Source organism: Bos grunniens, chromosome 10 (assembly GCF_055505025.1).
Source record: "Bos grunniens cultivar Pamir isolate PY7600 chromosome 10, Bosgru_T2T1.0, whole genome shotgun sequence".
In the NCBI taxonomy this organism is placed as follows: Eukaryota; Metazoa; Chordata; class Mammalia; order Artiodactyla; family Bovidae; genus Bos; species Bos grunniens.
This window is the reverse complement of record NC_141174.1, coordinates 34654666-34676183: the sequence shown is the minus strand read 5'-3', so window position 1 is coordinate 34676183 and position 21518 is coordinate 34654666. Positions and strand designations below refer to the sequence as shown.

Genomic DNA, 21518 nt, shown 5'->3' with positions numbered 1-21518 from the left:
TATCAAGGGAACATTTCATGCAAAGATGGGCACAATAAAGACAGAAACTGTATGGACCTAACAGAAACAGAAGATATTAAGAAGAAGTGGCAAGAATACACAGAAGAACTGTACAAAAAAGATCTTAATAACCTGGATAATCATAATGGTATGATCACTCACCTAGAGCCAGACATCCTGGAATGTGAAGTCAAGTGGGCCTCAGGAAGCGTCACTATGAACAAAGCTAGGGGAGATGATGGAATTCCAGCTGAGCTATTTCAAATCCTAAAAGATGATGCTGTTAAAGTGCTACATTCAACATGCCAACAAATTTGGAAAATTCAGCAGTAGCCACAGGACTGGAAAAGGTCAGTTTTCATTTCAATGCCAAAGAAGGGAAATGCCAAAGAATGTTCAAACTACCGCACAATTCCACTCATTTCACAAGCTAGCAAATTCATGCTTAAAATCCTCCAAGCTAGGCTACAACAGTATGTGAACTGAGAACTTCCAGATGTACAAGCTGGTTTTAGAAAAGACAGAGGAACCAGAGATCAAATTGCCAACATCCATTGGATCATCAAAAAAGCAAGAGAATTCCAGAACAACATCTACTTCTATTTCCATTGACTATACTAAAGGCTTTGACTGTGTGGATCACAATAAACTGTGGAAAATTCTTCAAGAGATAGGAATACCAGACCACCTGTCCTGCTTCCAAGAAAACTCGTATGCAGATCAAGAAGCAACAGTTAGAACTGAAGATGGAAGAACAGACTGGTTCCAAATAGGAAAAGGAGTACATCAAGGGTGTGTATTGTCACCTTGCTTATTTAACTTATATGCAGAGTACATCATGCAAAATGCCAGGCTAGATGAAGCACAAGCTGGAATCAAGATTACTTGGAGGAATATCAATAATATCAGATATGCAGATGACACCATCCTAATTGCAGAAAGCAAAGAGAAACTAAGAGCCTCTTGATGAAGTTGAAAGTTCAGTTCAGTTCAGTCGCTCAGTCATGTCCGACTCTGTGACCCCATGAATCGCAGCACGCCAGGCCTCCCTGCCCATCACCAACTTCTGGAGTTCACTCAGACTCACGTCCATCGAGTCAGTGATGCCATCCAGCCATCTCATCCTCTGTCGTCCCCTTCTCCTCCTGCCCCCAATCCCTCCCAGCATCAGAGTCCTTTTCAATGAGTCAACTCTTCGCATGAGGTGGCCAAAGTACTGGAGTTTCAGCTTTAGCATCACTCCTTCCAAAGAAATCCCAGGGCTGATCTCCTTCAGAATGGACTGGTTGGATCTCCTTGCAGTCCAAGGGACTCTCAAGAGTCTTCTCCAACACCACAGTTCAAAAGCATCAATTCTTCGGCGCTCAGCTTTCTTCACAGTCCAACTCTCACATCCATACATGACCACTGGAAAAACCATAGCCTTGACTAGATGGACCTTTGTTGGCAAAGTAATGTCTCTGCTTTTGAATATGCTATCTAGGTTGGTCATAACTTTCCTTCCAAGGAGTAAGCATCTTTTAATTTCATGGCTGCAGTCACCGTCTGCAGTGATTTTGGAGCCCAAAAAAATAAAGTCTGACACTGTTTCCCCATCAATTTGCCATGAAGTGATGGGACCAGATGCCATGATCTTCGTTTTCTGAATGTTGAGCTTTAAGCCAACTTTTTCACTCTCCTTTTTCACTTGCATCAAGAGGCTTTTTTAGTTCCTCTTCACTTTCTGCCAAAAGGGTGGTGTCATCTGCATATCTGAGGTGATTGATATTTCTCCCGGCAATCTTGATTCCAGCTTGTGCTTCTTCCAGCCCAGCATTTCGCATGATGTACTCTGCATAGAAGTTAAATAAGCAGGGTGACAACATACAGCCTTGACATACTCCTTTTCCTATTTGGAACCAATCTGTTATTCCATGTCCAGTTCTAACTGTTGCTTCCTGACCTGCATACAGGTTTCTCAAGAGGCAGGTCAAGTGCTCTGGTATTCCCATCTCTTTCAGAATTTTCCACAGTTTATTGTGATCCACACAGTCAAAGGCTTTGGCATAGTCAATAAAGCAGAAATAGATGTTTTTCTGGAACTCTCTTGCTTTTTCCATGATCCAGCAGATGTTGGCAATTTGATCTCTGGTTCCTCTGCCTTTTCTAAAACCAGCTTGAACATCAGGAAGTTCACGGTTCATGTATTGCTGAAGCCTGGCTTGGAGAATTTTGAGCATTACTTTACTAGCGTGTGAGATGAATACAATTGTGCGGTAGTTTGAGCATTCTTTGGCATTGCCTTTCTTTGGGATTGGAATGAAAACGGACCTTTTCCAGTCCTGTGGCCACTGCTGAGTTTTCCAAATTTGCTGGCATATTGAATGCAGCACTTTCACAGCATTATCTTTCAGGATTTGAAATAGCTCAAGTGGCATTCCATCACCTCCACTAGCTTTGTTCATAGTGATGCTTTCTAAGGCCCACTTGACTTCACATTCCAGGATGTCTGGCTCTAGGTCAGTGATCACACCATCGTAATTATCTTGGTGGTGAAGATCTTTTTTGTACAGTTCTTCTGTGTATTCCTGCCACCTCTTCTTAATATCTACTGCTTCTGTTAGGTCCATACCATCTGTCCTTTATCGAGCCCATCTTTGCATGAAATGTTCCCTTGGTATCTCTCATTTTCTTGAAGAGATCTCTAGTCTTTCCCATTCTGTTGTTTTCCTCTATTTCTTTGCATTGGTCACTGAGGAAGGCTTTATCTCTTCTTGCTGTTCTTTAGAACTCTGCATTCAGATGCTTATATCTTTCCTTTTCTCCTTTGCTTTTCACTTCTAAGAGGATAGTGAAAAGCTTGGCTTAAAACTCAGCATTCCAAAAGCTAAGATCATGGCATCTGGTCCCATCACTTCATGGAAAATGGATGGGGAACAATGGAAACAATGACAGACTTTATTTTGGGGGGCTCCAAAATCACTGTAGATGGTGACCGTAGCCATGAAATTAACAGACACTTGCTGCTTTCAAGAAAAACTATGACCAACTTAGACAACATATTAAAAAGCAGACATCGCTTTGCTGACAAAGGTCCATATAGTGAAAGCTAGTTTTTCCAGTAGTCATGTGCCTATTGACAGTTTGACCATAAAGAAAGCTGAGGACTGAAGAATTGATGCTTTTGAACTGTGTTACTGGAGAGACTCTTGAGAATCCCTTGGACTGCAAGAAGATTGAACCAGTCAGTCCCAAAGGAAATCAACCCTGAATATTCATTGGAAGGACTGATTCTGAAGTTCCAATATTTTAGCCACCTGATGCAAAGAGCCAACTCATTGGTAAAGACCCTGATGCTGGGAAAGATTAAGGGCAGAAGGAGAAGGGGGAGACAGAGAATGAGATGTTTGGATGGTATTACTGACTCAATGGACATAAGTTTGAGCAAACTCATGTCCATTGAGATGGTGAAGGACAGGGAATACTTGTGTGCTGCTGTCCATGAGTTGCAAAGAGTTGTACATGACTGAACAACTGGAAAAGAAGAGCAGCTCCTCAGCCTACAGATCAAGTCTGCAAATACAGGCCAGACACCACCCTGGGACCAGCTGGCCCCTAACCCTTGGATAACAAGTGGGGAGTACACTGCTGGGATGCATAGGATAGCTCCTACTGAGGGCCACTGCTCCTAAGTTGAGAAACATAACCAATATACCACATACATAAAACGACAAATAGCAATTTAGACAAAATGAGGTGACAGAGGACTATGTCTCAGATGAAGGAACAAGATAAAACCCCAGAGGAAGAACTAAGTGATGTGGAGATAGGCAATCTACCCAAGAAAGAATTTAGGGTAATGATTGGAAAGATGATCAAAGAATAAAGGAGGAAAATAGGTGACAGAGTTAGAAATTATAACTTTTTATCAAAGAAATAGAAAATATAAAGAAAAACCATACAAAGAATACAATAACTGAAAAGAAAAATACATTAGAAAGAATAGTGGAATAAATGAGGCAGAAGAAAGGATCATGAGCTGGAAGATACAGCAGTGGACATCACGCTGCCAAACAGGAAAAAAAAAAAAAAAACAGGATGAAAGAATGAAAATAAATGAGGGGAGTTTAAGAAACTACTGAGACATTGTTTATGCTAATACAATTGAGTATTGCATTAGAGGGATCCCAAAAGGAGAAGAGAGAGAGAAAACGGGCCTGAGAAGATATTTGAAGAGATAATAGCTGAAAACTTCCCTAACCTGGGGAAGGAAAATAGTCACCCAAGTCCAGGAAGCACAGACAGTCCTATACAGGAATACACTACAACACATTGTAATCAAAATGCCAAGTTAAAAGTTGTGGAGCAAAAGAAACCCTCCTACATTGCTGGTGGGAATAATAAATTAATACAACTATTGTACTATGGAGAACAGTATGGAGGTTCCTCAAAAAACTAAAAATAGAGTTACCATGTGATCCAACAATCCCACTCCTGGCCATATGTCCAGAAAAGATGAAAACTCTAATTAGAAAAGACACACGAGATCCAGTGTTCATTGGAGCAGCATTTACAATAGTCAAGATGTGGAAGCAACCTAAATGTCCATCAACAGGTGAATGAATAGAGAAGATATGGAATACCACTCAGTCATTAAAAAGAACAAAATAAAGCCATTTGCAGCAACATGGATGGACATGGAGTTTAAATGAAATAAGTCTGAGAAAGACAAATATCATATGATATCACTTGTATGTAGAAACTAATACAAATGATACAGATGAACTTATTTACAAACCAGAAATGGACTCACAGATCTCAAAATCAAACTTACAGTTCCCAAAGGAGAAACATGGGGTGAAGTGATAAATTAAGAGTTTGGAATTAACTTATACACACTAAGGAATAGGGAACTTTCCTCGGTATTCTGTAATAACTGATATGGGAAGAGAATCTGAAAAAGAATTAGAGGCTACATATATTACATATATATAATCTGATTCACTTTGCTGTAAACCTGAAAGCCAACATTGTAAGTCAAGTACACGCCAATAAAAATTTTTTTTAAATAAAGAGAATATTAAATGCAACAAGGGGAAGGCAACAAATAGCCTACAAAGGAATTCCCATAAGTCCATCAGCTGAGTTTTCAGCAGAAACTTTGCAGACCAGAAGGGAATAGCATGATATACTTAAAATGATGAAAGAGAAAAACCTACAACCAAGAATACTCTACCCAGAAGGCTCTCATTTAGATTTTATGGAGAAATCAAAAGCTTTACAGACAAGTAAAAGCTAAAAGATTTCAGGACCACCAAACCAGCTTTACAACAAAGGCTAAGATAACTTCTTTAGGTGGAAAAGGAAAAACCACAACTGGAAATGAGAAAATAACAAAATGGAAAAGCTCATCGGTAAAGGCAAACATACAGTAAAGGTGGGAAATCATCCAGGCACAGCAAGGAGGGAGTTAAAAGACAAAAAGTAGTAAAATCATTTGTAGTCACAATAAGCAGTTAAGAGACATATAAAACAATTAGATGTAAAACACAGTATCAAAAACAGAATGGTGGGGGGATATACAAATGCAGCATATCTAAAATATACTTGAAATGAAGAGATAAGCAACTGAAGGGCTTCCCTGGTGGCACAGTGGATAAGAATCCTCCTTCCAGTGCAGGGGACACTGGTTTGATCTTTGATCTGGGAAGATTCCACATGCTATGGAGCAACTAAGCTTGTGTGCCCATAACTACTGAGCCTAAGCTCTAGAGCCTGTGAGCAGCAACTACAGAGTCCATGTGCTATAACTGCTAAAACTCTCATGCTCAAGGGCCCGTGAGCTGCAACCACTAAGCCTGTGTGCTGCAATGACTGAAGCCCACGTGCCCTAGAGCCGTGTTCTGCAACGAGAAGCCACCGCAATAAGGAGCCTGTGCACTGCAATGTAGAGCAGCCCCTGCTCACCACAACTAGAGAAAGTCTGCTCAAAGCAACAAAGACCCAGCACAGCCGAAAAAGAGAGAGAGATAAGCAACTGAAACCAAGCACAAATAAATGGTGACTCCTATACAAAAGTGTCACAGTAACCATAAAACAAAAATCTCTAATGAACTAAAAAGAAAGAAGAATCCAGATATAACACTAAAGATAGTCACCAAATCTCAAGAGGATAAAGGAAGAAAAAGGAAAGAGAGATCTATAAAAACAAATTCAAAAGGGAGAGAGTGGAGACAAGATGGAGGAGTATAAGGACAGCCACCTCTTCTCATGAAAACAACAAGATCACAACTAACTGCTGAACAACCATGGACCCAAAAAATACTAGAACTGAAACAGGAGAGAAGGGGGAAGGGCACAACTTTCGAAAGAATGACATAATCTAAGGATACAACATAAACCGATTAGAATCAAATGCGTCCAAGATGGCAGACAAGTCAACTTCGACTAGACCTTGATCCTCAATCAGTAAGCTAAAAGACACACCCAGAGGCACCATGACAGTCCCTGCTGCTACTGCTGCTAAGTCGCTTCAGTCGTGTCCGACTCTGTGCAACCCCATAGACAGTAGCCCACCAGGCTCCCCCATTCCTGGGATTCTAGGTACCATCAAAAGACCAAAAAGTGTCTGGTGACCCAACTCCTGGAAATCTCTACCCTTTCCCCAAAATAGTTGGAATAATCTTCCCATTCATTAGCCTATGAATTACCCAACCCATAAAAGCTAGAGTGAGAGTGAAGTCGCTCAGTCATGTCCAACTCTTTGCAACCCCATGGACTGTAGCCTACCAGGCCCCTCTGTCCATGGGATTTTCCAGGCAACAGTACTGGAGTGGATTACCATTTCCTTCTCCAGGGGATCTTCCCAACCCAGGGATTGAACCTGGGTCTCCCGCATTGTAGACAGACGCTTTACCGTCTGAGCCACCAGGGAAAGCTAACCATGCTGCATTTTCAAGGTCCCTGAACTCACCCACCGGGATGGCCCACACTCTGTCTATGGAGTGTGTTTCTCTCTGAATCTGAATACATCTACTTCTTACCTATCAGTTTGTCTCTCACTGAATCGTTTCTACGATGAGACATCAAGAGCCTGAGCTTAATTCCACCCTGAAACCAGGTACTGTAGGTTTTAGCTTGGTTCATGTCCCAACCATGTTTGTTTAGAATCATAAACTGGGTTTTGGCTGGGTTTGAGTCCCAACCATGTGGGTTTAGAATCATAAACTGGGTTTTGGTTGGGTTCGAGTCCTGGCCATGTGGGTTTGAGTTCCAAACTGGGTTTTGAGTCCAAGCCACGTGGATTCAAGACCTAAGTAGGGTTTTGGCCAGGTTCAAGTCCTGGTTATGTGGGTTTGAGTCCCAAACAGGATTTTGGCTGGGTTTGAGTCCCAATCTGAGGTAAACAATTTCAGAACCTACCAAAAAAGATATCCTACCATCCAAAGAAGACAAAGAAGCCACAATGATATGGTAGGAGGGTTGCAATAGCAATAAAATCAAATCCCATACCTGCCAGATGGGCAACTCACAAACTGAAAATATTTATACAACAGAAGTGAACATTCTAAGCCCCACATCAGGCTCCCCAGCCTAGGGGTGCGGTAATGGGCGGGGCACCCAGAACATCTGGTTTTGAAGGTTTGATCTCAGGAATTCCACAGCACTGCGGGAAACAGAAATTCCACTGTCAGAGGACGCATACATGGTCTTGTACACTTCAGGACTCAGGGGAGGAAGCAGTGACCTCATAGAGGAGACTGCACCAGACTAAACTGTTGGTATTAGAGAGTCTCCTACAGATGTGGGGGGTGGTGTGGCTCACTGCATGGACAAAGACACTGGGGGTGGTAGTTCTGGGGAGTACTCATTGGTGTGAGTCCTCCTGGATGACACCAAGACCTAGCCCCACCCAACAGCCTGTAGGCTCCAGTGCTGGGATGCCTCAGGCCAAACAACCAACAAGGAGGGAACACAACCCCACCCAGCAGCAGCTAGGAACCCTGAAGTCTTTCTGAGCCCACAGTTTCCTACTAAACACACCCTTTGACACAGTCCTACCCTGCAGAGGTACAAGACCCATCTCGACACATGAATGGGCAGGAATAAGTCTCTCCCACCAGGAAGCCTGTGCAAGCTTTTTAGATTAGCCTCATTCACCAGGGGGCAGAGAGCAGAAGCAAGAAAAACTACAACCTTGCAGCCTGCAGAATGGAAACTGCAATCACAAAAAAATTACACAAAATGAGATGCCAAAAGAATATGTCCCAGACAAAGGAACATGATAAACCCCCAGAAGAACAACTAAGTAAAGTAGAATTAGGCAAGCTACCCAAAAAAAGTATTCAGAATAATAATAGCAAAGATGATCCAAGACCTCAGAAAAAGAATGGAGGCACACACTGAAAAGATTCAAGAAATGTTTAACCCAGAAGAACTGAAGAACAACAAAAAGAGGTGAACGATATAATATCCAGAATGAAAAATATACTAGAATGAATCAATTGCAGAATAAATGAGAGAGAAGAATGTATAAGCTACCTGGAAGACAGAATGGTGGAAATAATTGTCATGGAACAGAATATTTTAAAAAAGAATGAAAAGAAATGAGGACAGTCTAAGAGACATCTGGGACAAAAGTAAATACCCCAACATTCTCATTATAGGGGTCTCAGATGGAGAAGAGTTATGACCAATCTAGACAGCATATTAAAAAGCCGAGACATTACTTTGCCAACAAAGGTCTGTCTAGTCAAGGCTATGGTTTTTCCAGTAGTCATGTATGGATGTGAGAGTTGGACTATAAAGAAAGCTGAGCACCAAAGAATTGATGCTTTTGAACTGTGGTGTTGGAAAAGACTCTTGAGAATCCCTTGGACAGCAAGGAGATCCAACCAGTCCATCCTAAAGGAAATCAGTCTTACATATTCATTAGAAGGGCTGATGCTGAAGCTGAAAATCCAATATTTTGGCCACCTGATGCAAAGAGCTGACTCATTGGAAGAGACCCTGATGCTGGGAAAGACTGAAGGTGGGGGGAGAAGGGGACGACAGAGGATGGTGGTTGGATGGCATCACTGACTCAATGGACATGAGTTTGAGTAAGCTCCAGGAGTTGATGATGAACAGGGAGGCCTGGCATGCTGCAGTCCATGGGGTTGCAAAGAGTCAGACATGACTGAGCAACTAAACCAACTGACTGATGGAAAAGAGAGAAAAGACTCGAGAAAATATTTGAAGAAATAGCAGCTGAAAACTTCTCTAACGATGGAAAGGAAACAATCACCTAAGTTAAGGAGGAACAGAGAGTCCAGGCATGATAAACCTAAGGAGGAAAGTGCCTAGACACATCATAATCAAACTGACAAAAATTTTTTAAAAAGAGAAAATATTAAAAGCAACAGGGAAAAAAAATAAAAATAAAAAAATAAAAGCAACAGGCAAAGACAACAAATAACACACAAGGAGTCTTCCATAAGGTTATCATTTGATTTTCCAGCAGAAACTCTGCAGACTATAATGGTCTGCATGATATATTTAAACTGATGAAAGGGAGAAACCTAAAACAGAGAATAATCTACCCAGCAAGGCTCTCATTCAGATTCAATGGAGAAACCAAAGGCTTTACAGACAAGCAAAAGCTCAGCAAATTCACCATCACCAGACCAGCTTTGCAACAAATACTAAAGGTGGGAAGAAAAAGGCTACAACTATACAAGAAATTTATGAATGTAAAAGCTCACTGTTAAAGGCAAACAAAGTAAAGGTAGGACATCATCCACATACAAATATGATATCAAACCCAGCAACTGTGAGTACAGGACAGTGCAAATGTGGGGTACTAGAAGTGCATTTTACATTAAAAGACCAGCAACAAGTAGTCTTGTTGATATACAAACTGCAATATCAAAACCTCATGGTGACCACAAACTGAAAATTCACACATACAAAAAAGAAAAAGGAAACCAAACACAAAAGTAAAATTAGTTATCAAATCACAAGAGAAGAGAACAAGAGTGGAAGGGAAGAAAAGCGTACAAAAATAAATCCAAAACAATTAACAAAATGACAATCAGATCAGATCAGATCAGTCGCTCAGTCGTGTCCGACTCTTTGGGACCCCATGAATCACAGCACGCCAGGCCTCCCTGTCCATCACCAACTCCCAGAGTTCACTCAGACTCACGTCCATCGAGTCAGTGATGCCATCCAGCCATGTCATCCTCTGTCGTCCCCTTCTCCTTCTGCCCCCAATCCCTCCCAGCATCAGAGTCTTTTCCAATGAGTCAACTCTTCGCATGAGGTGGCCAAAGTACTGGAGCTTCAGCTTGAGCGTCATTCCTTCCAAAGAAATCCCAGGGCTGATCTCCTTCAGAATGGACTGGTTGGATCTCCTTGCAGTCCAAGGGACTCTCAAGAGTCTTCTCCAACACCACAGTTCAAAAGTGTCAGAACATAGATATTGATAATTACCTTAAACATAAATGGAATAAATGCTTCAACCTAAACACACAGATTGCCTGAATGGATACAAAAACAAGATCCATATATATAGACCTACCTCAGATATAGGGATATATACAGACTGAAAGTGAAGTGATGGAAAAAGATATTCCATGCAAATGGAAATCAAAAGAAAACTGGAGTACCAATACTTACATAAGACAAGATAGACTTTAAAGCAAAGGCTGTTAAAGGAGACAAAGAAGCACACTACATAATGATCAAGGGCTCAATCTAAGAAGAAGATATAACAATTGTAAATACATATGTACCCAACATAGGAGCACCTCAATATATTAATATAAGGCAAATACTAACAACCATAAAAAGAAGTTGAGAGTAACACCATTAATATTGGAGAGCTTTAACACCTTACTTTCACCAAGATCATCCAGACAGAAAATCAGTCAGGAAACACTAGCTTTAAATAATAGATTAAACTAGATGGACTAAATAGACATTAATAGAGTGTTCTATCCAAAGGCAGCAAGATGCACACTCTTTTAAGTGCGCATGAAACACTGCCCAGGACTGACCACATTCTGGGCCAAAAAGTGAACCTCAATTAACAAAACCAAAATGATGTCAAGCACCTTTTCTGACCACAACACCAACAAGATTAGAAATCAACTACCAGGAAAAAAAAAGGCTGTAAAAAACACATACATGTGGAGGTTAAACAATATGCTACTAAACAGCCAAAGAATCGCTGAAGTAATCAAAGAGGAAATTAAGAAATACCTAGACACAAATGACAACAAAAGCATGATGATCCAAAAACCGTGGGATACAGCAAAAGCAGTTCTAAGATGGAAGTTTATAGCAATGAAATCTTACTTCAGGAAAAAATGAAAAAACTCAAATAACCAACTTAACTTTACATCTAAAGCAAGTAGAGAAAAATAAAATAAAATCCAAAGTCACTAGAAGGAAAGTTCTCTTGTAGCTCAGTCAGTAAAGAATCTGCCTGCAATGCAGAAGACTCAGGTTTGATTCCTGGGTCAGGAAGATCCACTGGAGAAGGAAATGGCAACCCACTCCAATATTCCCGCCTGCAGAATCACAAGGACAGAGGAGCCTGGCTACAGTCCATGGGGTCTCAAGTGCCAGACATGACTTAGCAACAAAACCACTACAATTATAAAGATCAGAGCAGAAAGAAAATAAATAGAGAAAAAGAAAATAATAGAAAATATCAATAAAACTAAAAACTGGTCCTTTGAAAAGATAAACAAAATTGATACACCTTTAGCCAGACTCATCAAAAAGAAAAAAGGGAGAGGGCCCAAGTCAATACAATTAGAAATGAAAAAGGAGAAGCTACAACTGACACCACAGAAATAAAAAGAATCATAAGAGACAGCTGCTGCTGCTGCTAAATCGCTTCAGTCGTGTCCGACTCTGTGCGACCCCACAGATGGCAGCCCACCAGGCCCCGCCGTCCCTGGGATTCTCCAGGCAAGAACACCGGAGTGGGTTGCCATTTCCTTCTCCAATGCATGAAAGTGAAAAGTGAAAGTGAAGTCGCTCAGTCGTGTCTGACCCTCAGCAACCCCATGGACTTCAGCCTTCCAGGCTCCTCCGTCCAAGGGATTTTCCAGGCAAGAGTACTGGAGTGGGTTGCCATTGCCTTCTCCGCATAAGAGACTACAAGTACCTATATGCCAACAAAATGGACAACTTAGAAGAAATGGACATATTCTTAGAAATGTACACTCTCCCAAGACTGAACAAGAAAGAAATAGAGAAAATGAACAGACCAATTTCCAGTGCAGAAAACAAGTCAGTAATTTAAAAACTTCCAACAAGCAAAAATCCATGAACAGATGTCTTCACTGGTGAATTCTACCAAACAAGAGCTGATACCTATCCTTCTAAAACTATTCCAAAAATTGCAGAGGAAAAAACTTCTGAACTCATTCTCTGAGGCCACCATCACCCTGATACAAAACCAAAGATATCACACACACACACAAAGAAAATTACAGGCCAATATCATTCATGAATATAGATGCAAAAATTCAGAACAAAACACTAGTAAATCTACTCCAACAATAAATTAAAAGGATCATTGACTATGATCAAGTGGAATTTATCCCAGAGATGCAAGGATTTTTCAATATTTTCAAGTCAGTCAGTGTGATGTATCACATCAACAAATTGAAGAATAAAAAAGCCTTATGATCATCACAGAAGATACAGAAAAATCTTTTGATAAAGTTCAACTTCCATTTTTGCTAAAAATTCTTCAGAGAGTGAACATAGTAGGAACATACCTCAACATAATTTAGATGATATATAGTAAACAAAAGCTAACATCACACTCAACAGTGGAAAGCTGAAAGCATTTCCTCTAAGATCAGGAAGAGGACAGGGATGTCTACTTTGGCCACTTCTATTCAACATAGTTTTGGCAGTCCTAGTCATGGCAATCAGAGAAGAAAAAGAAAAAAATCAAATTGGAAAGAAGTAAAACCATCATTGCTGATGAAATGATTCTCTACATAGAAAATCCTAAAGATGTTACCAGAAAACTACTAGAGCTCATTGATTAATTTTGCCAAATTGTTGTATATAAAATTAGAATACAGAAATCTTTTGTATTTCTATACACTAACAATGAAAGATCAGAAAGATAAATTTAAGGAACAATCCCATTTACCATCATCAAAATGAATAAAATACCTAGCAATGAATATACCCAAGATGGCAAAAGACCTATACTCCAAAAATTGCAAGACACTGGTGAAAGAAATGGAAGATGACACAAATAGATGGAATGATATACCACATACTTGGAGTGGAAGAATCAATATTGTTAAAATGACCACACTACCCAAAACAATCTACAGATTCAGAGCAATCCCTATCAGATTACCAATGGCATTTTTCACAGAAGTAGCACAACATTTTTAATATCTGCATTGAAACACACACACAAAAAAACATGAACAAGTAAAACAATCTTGAGAAAGATGATTGAAGCTGCAGCAATCATGCTCCCTGACTTTGGATCATGTTACAAATAGAGTAATCAAAACATTATGGTACTGGCACAAAGGCACACAAATAGATCAATTGAATAGGATGGAAAACCCAGAAATAAACTCACCCACTCATGGTCAATTAATCTATGACAAGGAGTTAAGAATATACAGTGGAGAAAAGACAGTTTCTTTAATAAGTGGTGCCGAGAAAACTGAACAGCTAAATGTAAAGAAGGAAATAAAAACATTCTCTAACACCACACACATAAACACAAACAACCTCAAAATGGATTAAAGACCTAAAAATAAGATGGGATACTATAAAACTCCTAGAAGAAAACAGGCAGAAAACCTTTTGACATAAATTGTAGCAGTTTTTCTGCTTCTTTGGGATCTGTTCCTAGAATAATGGATATTTAAAAAATAAACAAATGGGGCTTCACTAAGCTCAAAAGCTTTGGCACAGCAGAAGAAATCATAAATAAAATGAAAAGACAATGCACAGAGTGGGTGAAAATAATTGCAAACAATTGCAAACAAACACACCAAGTGATTAATGTTCAAAATATACAAACTACTCACACAGCTTTAATATCAAAACAAACAAACATGACTAGAGAAATGAAATCAATACTACAATGAGGTTTCACCTCAGAACAGCAATCATTTAAAAGTCTACAAACAATAAATGCTGGACAGGGTGTGAAGAAAAAGGAAACCTCCTATACTGTTGGTAGGAATGTAAATTGATGCAGCCACTATGGTAAACAGTATGGAGGCACCTTAAAAAACTAAAAGTAGAGTTTTTCATATAGTGCAACAATCCCACTCTTGGGCATATATACAAAACTATAGTTCAAAAAGATACATGCAGCCCAATGTTCATAGCAGGACTATTTGCAGTAATAAAGACATACTGCTACTGCTAAATCACTTCAGTCGTGTCCGACTCTGTGCGACCCCATAGACGGCAGCCCACCATGCTTCCCCATCCCTGGGATTCTCCAGGCAAGAACACTGGAGTAGGCTGCCATTTCCTTCTCCAATGCATGAAAGTGAAAAGTTAAAGTGAAGTCGCTCAGTCATGTCCGACTAGTAGCAACCTAAATGTCCATTGACAGATGAGTGAATAAAGATGTGATATATATATATATATATACACACACACACACACAATACAACCAACCATTAAAAAAGTATGAAATAATGCTATTTACAGCAACATGAATAAACCTACAGATTACCATATTAAGTAAGAGAGAAAGACAAATATATGATATCACTTATTATGGAATCTAAAAAATAATACAAATCAACTTACAAAATAGAAATGGAAACATAGAACGTAGACATAGAACAGAACATAGAACATAAACATAGAAAACATAGAACATAGACATAGAACCATAGAAACCATAGAACATAGAACCATAGAAACCATAGAACATAGAACCATAAAAAAAGTATGAAATAATGCTATTTACAACAACATGAATAAACCTACATGGAACCATAGAACCACAGAACCATAGAAACCATAGAACATAGACATAGAAAACATAGAACATAGACATAGAACCATAGAAACCATAGAACATATGTTCTATAGACATAGAACCATAGAAACCATATAGAACATATGTTCTATAGACATAGAACCATAGAAACCATAGAACATAGACATAGAAAACACAGAACATAGAACATAGACATAGAACCATAGAAACCATAGAAACCATAGAACATAGAACCATAAAAAAAGTATGAAATAATGCTATTTACAGCAACATGAATAAACCTAAAGATTACCATATTAAGTAAGAGAGAAAGACAAATATATGATATCACTTATTATGGAATCTAAAAAATAATACAAATCAACTTACAAAATAGAAATGGAAACATAGAACATAGACATAGAACATAGAACATAAACATAGAAAACAAACTTATGGTAACCCAAGTGGATGAAGGGTAGATAAATTAGGAGTTTAAGATTAACATACACATTCTACTATAATAAAATACGTAAACCACAAGGGCCTACTGTATAGCAGAGGGAATTCAATATCTTATAATAACTTATAATGGAAAAGAATCTGAAAAAGTATATATATGTATATATGCCATATATAACAGAATCACTTTGCTGTAACCTTATTTGAAAGACAACATTGTAAATTATACTTCAATTAAAAAATGTTAAATTGCATGATTGTCTCAATAGATGCAAAAAAACCTGATGTGATCAAATTTAACATTCATTCACAATAAAAACTCTCAATAAATTAGGAATGAAAGGTAAATATCTCAACATTATAAAGGCTGTAAATGAAAAGCACACAGCTAACATTCCATGGTGTATAACTGCAAGTTTCCTCTAACAGTCAGAACACGTCCACTCACCATTTCTATTTAACATGGTACTGGAAGTTCCACCCAGAGTAATTAGACAAGAAATAAAAAGCATCCAAATTGGAAACAAAGAAGTAAAATCATCCCTGTTTATACACAATGTGGTCTTGTATATAGAAAACACCAAGATTCCATTGAAAATAATTATAATCAATGAAATCAGTAAATTTGCAGGATACAAAAGTCAACATACAAAAATCAGTTGCATTTCTGTACACTAACAGTGAATTATCTGAAAAGGAAATTGCAAAAACAATGCCATTCACAGTAGCACTAAAACAAAGAAAATACTTAGGGATAAACTGAGGTGAAATATTTATATACTGAAAATTAAAATACCGATGACAGAAATTTAGAAATAAACAAATGGAAAAACTTCCCATTTTCATCAATTGGAAGACTTAATATTGTTAAAATGTTCATTCCATCCAAAGCAATAGACAGATTCAACAAAAGCCCTACCAAAATTCTAAAGAATTTTAACAGAATAGAAAAAGCAATTCTACAATTCATTTGAAACCACAAAGAATCACAAATATCCAAATCAATTCTAAAAAGAACAAAACTAGAAGGTATCACAACTTTGATTTCAAGACATTTTATAAAGATACAGTAATCAAAACAATACGGCACAATCAACAATACTGCGATTTTTAAAAAGTGTGGTACTGGCATAAACAGACATATAAACCAAATAGAACAGAATAGAGAGTCCACAAATAAATCTTGTATGATCAACCAATTTCAACAAGAGTGCCAAGAATATACGATAGGGAAAGAAGAATCTCTCCAACTATTTGGTATTGGGAAAAGGGGATATCCACATATTACAGAATGAAGTTGGATCTGTATTTTACACCATCTATAAAAATCAACTCTAAATGAGTTAAAGATAAGAAATCTGAAAATGTAATAGTCCTAGAAGAACACATAGGGGAAATCTTTATGCCATTGGTATTGGTAATGATTTCATGGATATGACAGACACCAAAAGCCCATGGAACAAAAACGAAAATAAACAAGTGAGACTACATCAAACTAAAAAGCTTCTGCATAGCAAAAGAAACTATTAACAGTGGGAAAAGGCAACGTGTGGAATGAGAGAAAATATTTGTAAATGATATATCTGACGAGGTGTTAATCTCCAAAGTATATAAATGACTCATACAACTCAACAAACAAAAAAACCTAATAACCCAATCTTTTAAAATGGAATGAAGCCTTAGATACATCTTCAAAGAAGATACACAAATGACCAACAAGTATATGAAAAAAAATGCTCTTCATCACTTATCATCGAGGAAATTCAAATAAAAACCACAATAAGATATCACCTCATACTTGTTAGAATGGCTTTAAAAAAAAAAACCCACAAAGACAAGTGTTAGCACGGATGTGTAGAAGCCCTGCACACTGTTAGTGGGAATGCAAAATGGTATAGCCTCCATGGAAAGCAGCAGGAAAGTTGCTCAAAAAAAGTTAAAAATAGAACTTCTTTATTATTCAGCAATCCCACTTCTCAATATATATCCAAAGAATTGAAATCAGGATCTTGAAGAGATCAGATCAGATCAGATCAGTCGCTCAGTCGTGTCTGACTCTTTGCGACCCCATGAATCACAGCACGCCAGGCCTCCCTGTCCATCACCAACTCCCGGAGTTCACTCAGACACGTCCATTGAGTCAGTGATGCCATCCAGCCATCTCATCCTCTGTCGTCCCCTTCTCCTCCTGCCCCCAATCCCTCCCAGCATCAGAGTCTTTTCCAATGAGTCAACTCTTCGCATGAGGTGGCCAAAGTACTGGAGTTTCAGCTTGAGCATCATTCCTTCCAAAGAAATCCCAGGGCTGATCTCCTTCAGAATGGACTGGTTGGACCTCCTTGAAGTCCAAGGGACTCTCAAGAGTCTTCTCCAATACCACAGTTCAAAAGCATCAATTCTTCGGCGCTCAGCCTTCTTCACAGTCCAACTCTCACATCCATACATGACCACAGGAAAAACCATAGCCTTGACTAGACGGACCTTTGTTGGCAAAGTAATGTCTCTGCTTTTGAATATGCTATCTAGGTTGGTCATAACTTTCCTTCCAAGGAGTAAGCGTCTTTTAATTTCATGGCTGCACTCACCATCTGTAGTGATTTTGGAGCCCAGTAAAATAAAGTCTGACACTGTTTCCACTGTTTCCCCATCTATTTCCCATGAAGTGGTGGGACCGGATGCCATGATCTTTGTTTTCTGAATGTGAAGAGATATTAGCCCTTTAATCTTCATTGCAGCACTATTCACAATAGCTAAGTGAGGAAACAACCCAAACGTCTGTTGACAGATGATTGGATAAAAAAATGTGGTATATACATACAATGAAATATTATTCAGCCTTAAAATAGAAGGAAATTCTGAAATTTGAAACAGAAGGAAATTCTACTATTTACCCTACCAAATTTTTATGACTAAGTAGTACTCCATTGTGTATATATACCACATCATTTTTATCCATTCATCTGTTGATGGGCATTTAGTTTACTTCTGTGTCTTGGCTATTGTACATACTGCTGCTATGAACATCAGGGTGCATGTATCTTTTCAAAATGGAGATTCTTTTTTCAAATATATGCCCAGGAATGGGACTGGGGGATCATATGATAACTCTTTTAGTTTAGGAAACCTCCATAATGTTTTCCATAGTGGCTGCACCAATTTATATTCCCACCAACCATGTAGGAGGGTTCCTTTTTCTCCACACCCTTTTCAGCATTTGGTATTGGAGACTTTTTAATGTTGGCCATTCTGACCAGTGTGGGGTGATATCTCATTGATTTGCATTTCTCTAATTAAAGAATCCACCTGCCAATACAGGAATGTGAGTTGGGAAGATCACCTGGAGAAGGAAATGGCAACCCACTCCAGTATTCTTGCCTGGGAAATCCCATGGACAGAGGAGCCTGGTGGGCTACAGTCCATGAGGTTGCAAAAAAGTCAATCATGACTCATCAACTAAATAACAATAATTACAGATGTTGAGGGTTTTTAATATGCCTGTTGGTCATCTGTGTGTCTTCTTTGGAGACATGTCTATTTAGGTCTTCTGCCCATTTTTTTATTACATTTTTTGTTCATGGTGTTATTGAGTTGTATGACTTGTTTGTATATTTTGGAAATTAAGCCCTTGTCAGTTGCATCATTTGCAGATATTTCCTCCCAGCCTGTACGCTATCTTTTCATTTTGTGTATGGCTTCCTTTGCTGTGGAAAAACTCGTAAGCTTGATGAGATCCCATTTGCTTATTTTTGCTTTTATTTCTATTGCCTTGGGAGACTGACCTAAGAAAACATTGGCATGATTTATGTTGGAGATTTATGTTTTGCCTATGTTCTCTTCTAGAAGTTTTACAGTGTCCTGTCTTATATTTAAGACTTTAAGTCATTTTCAGGGTGAGTGTGTGCAAGGAGTGAGAGTGTGTTCTAACTTCACCGAGTTACACGAGGCTGTCCAACTTCTCCCAACACTACTTGCTGAAGAGTCTCCAGGAAAAAGAAATATTTTAGGTATACATTTTGTTTGCTTACATTGGCAAAATTACTCCAATAAGAAAAAATTTGAAATCTAGCATTATCAAAAATAGTTATAATCTTATATCAGCCTTATCAGTTACTCTGTGTTGGGTTGGGGAAAAAAAGTCACAACACACCTTCAATCTTAATACTAGTCAATACAAAGCAGGAGCTTGAAACAGAAATACAAAATCTTTTCAAAGTTAAATCACTGACAACGATATCTATTCTTATAAATATTCATGTCAGACAAAAATCACCTTTTAGAGTAATACAAAAACATTTATAGTATGGTACCTTGCATGATGGGGCTTCCCAGGTGGCTCAGTGGTAAAGAATCCTCCTGCCAATGTAGGAATGTGAGTTGGGAAGATCACCTGGAGAAGGAAATGGCAACCCACTCCAGTGTTCTTGCCTGGAGAATCCCAGGGACGGGGGAGCCTGGTGGGCTGCCATCTCTGGGGTCGCACAGAGTCCGACACGACTGAAGCGACTTAGCAGCGGCAGCCAATGCAGGACACGTGGGTTCAGTCCCTGGGTTGGGAAGATCCCTTGAAGAAGGAAATGGCAACCCACTTCAGTATTCTTGCCTGGAAAATCCCATGAACAGAAGAGCCTGGTGGGCTACAGTCCATGAGGTCACAGAGTCAGCCACGACTTAACAACGAAACAGCCTTGCACAATATCCAAGTGGACAGGCCTGAGCTGCATTCTTGTCACAGGTCTGAATTTAAAAGAATTCCACTCCCATATTCATGTGAATATTGGTGGCATTCTGTGCATATCATACACACATTATTAACTCCATTCTTCATAAACCTGAGTCTGAAAGTGGTCTAACGTGCCACATAGTACAGTACAACTTGCAATGCATTAATTTGGAGCTTCCAATAATCCAATCAGGATCAGATTTTGCCTATCAAGCCATTTCTTTTCTTCCTAAACTCGTGAATGAAGACAGTAGAGGAAAACTTTAAACTTCAGAAAGCCTGTTTTGAGCACAACAGAAACATCATTTATGTTAAACATATTAATTAAAAGAAATTATGACTATGAATATATTACATGCATCCTATATAACTATCCTATGTTACTATGGATATATTACATGTATATATTATAGTACATGTACTGGTGATACCTATATATATTTCATTTTCATTCTTTGGGGAAAAAGTTTAATCAATACCTGATGGTAGTGTGACTGGACCGGATTCGTTCTGCCCGATGCCCGAAGTCAGAAGCTGAGAAGCTGAGGTTTGCAGCAAAAAGAAGGTTTTAATTTGCAAGGCAACCAAGCATGAAGACAGAACAAGCTTCCGGCCCACCTTCCTGAAGGCCAGGGTTCTGAGAATTTGGGGGAAAGAGCAACAGAACGTTCTGAGCCCTGTAAGCAGGAGTTGTGAGAGGGGCTGTCGGGGGCGTGAGTGGTGTGGGGAAAGGTGGTTGGAAGGTTTGTAATTGTGCTTCTGCGTAGGCGTAACTAACTACACGCCTATGTAGCTTCAAACGTGGAGGCACTTGGCGTGATCTGGGGGTGCGGTTTTTCGGCCCTCTGAAGTCAAAAGGTCATCAAGTGGACGCTCACGCATGTCCAGTGGGAGGGTTGGTGGTCCTATCCAGTCTTAACCAGCTGAATCCAAACTAGATACAGCTGAGTCCAAGTTCCTGGAAAACTCGTGCAACTATCTTATTGTTTAGGCTACAGGCAGCTTGGAAGACATCCAAGTCTTAAAACCTTGATTAGTGAAGTCAGGTGAAATGGATTTGACTAATGATCAGCCACATTTTCACAAGTTTAACTTGTCTAATTGTTGAAGTATCACTTATTTTAATTCTCTGGAATACTCCCCCTTTAGCTAACAAAAGCTGTTCCTTATCCTGAACAACTCTTTCTTAAAAAGCTCTTATCTAACCTTCTTACAGGATGGACCACTATTCTCCATTCCTTCTATAAAACACAGTGAAAGGTGCCCATAGCATGCTTATGCTTGCAGCTACTTCCTACCCTCTGTTAACATTCTTTCTGACCCTGCAAGACTATTAAGAGTTCAGCTGTTTTCTCCACCTCCAGTAGCAGT

The 21518-nt window shown here is 39.1% G+C and overlaps 1 long non-coding RNA gene across 3 annotated transcripts in view; it reads right to left on the bottom strand.

Annotated features, from left to right (window-relative positions):
• Positions 1-21176, bottom strand: part of LOC147364296 (uncharacterized) — a 51619-nt gene extending 30443 nt beyond the window's left edge. Inside the window, exons 1-2 of one of the 3 annotated variants that reach the window (XR_015134342.1) lie at positions 20627-21176; positions 19735-20027 (exon numbers count right to left, since the gene is read on the bottom strand). This is a non-coding gene — a long non-coding RNA (uncharacterized LOC147364296). The remainder of the gene's footprint in view (positions 1-19734; positions 20028-20626) is intronic. The other 2 variants (XR_015134340.1, XR_015134341.1) reach the window with 2 other exon arrangements.
• Positions 21177-21518: the final 342 nt, after the last annotated feature.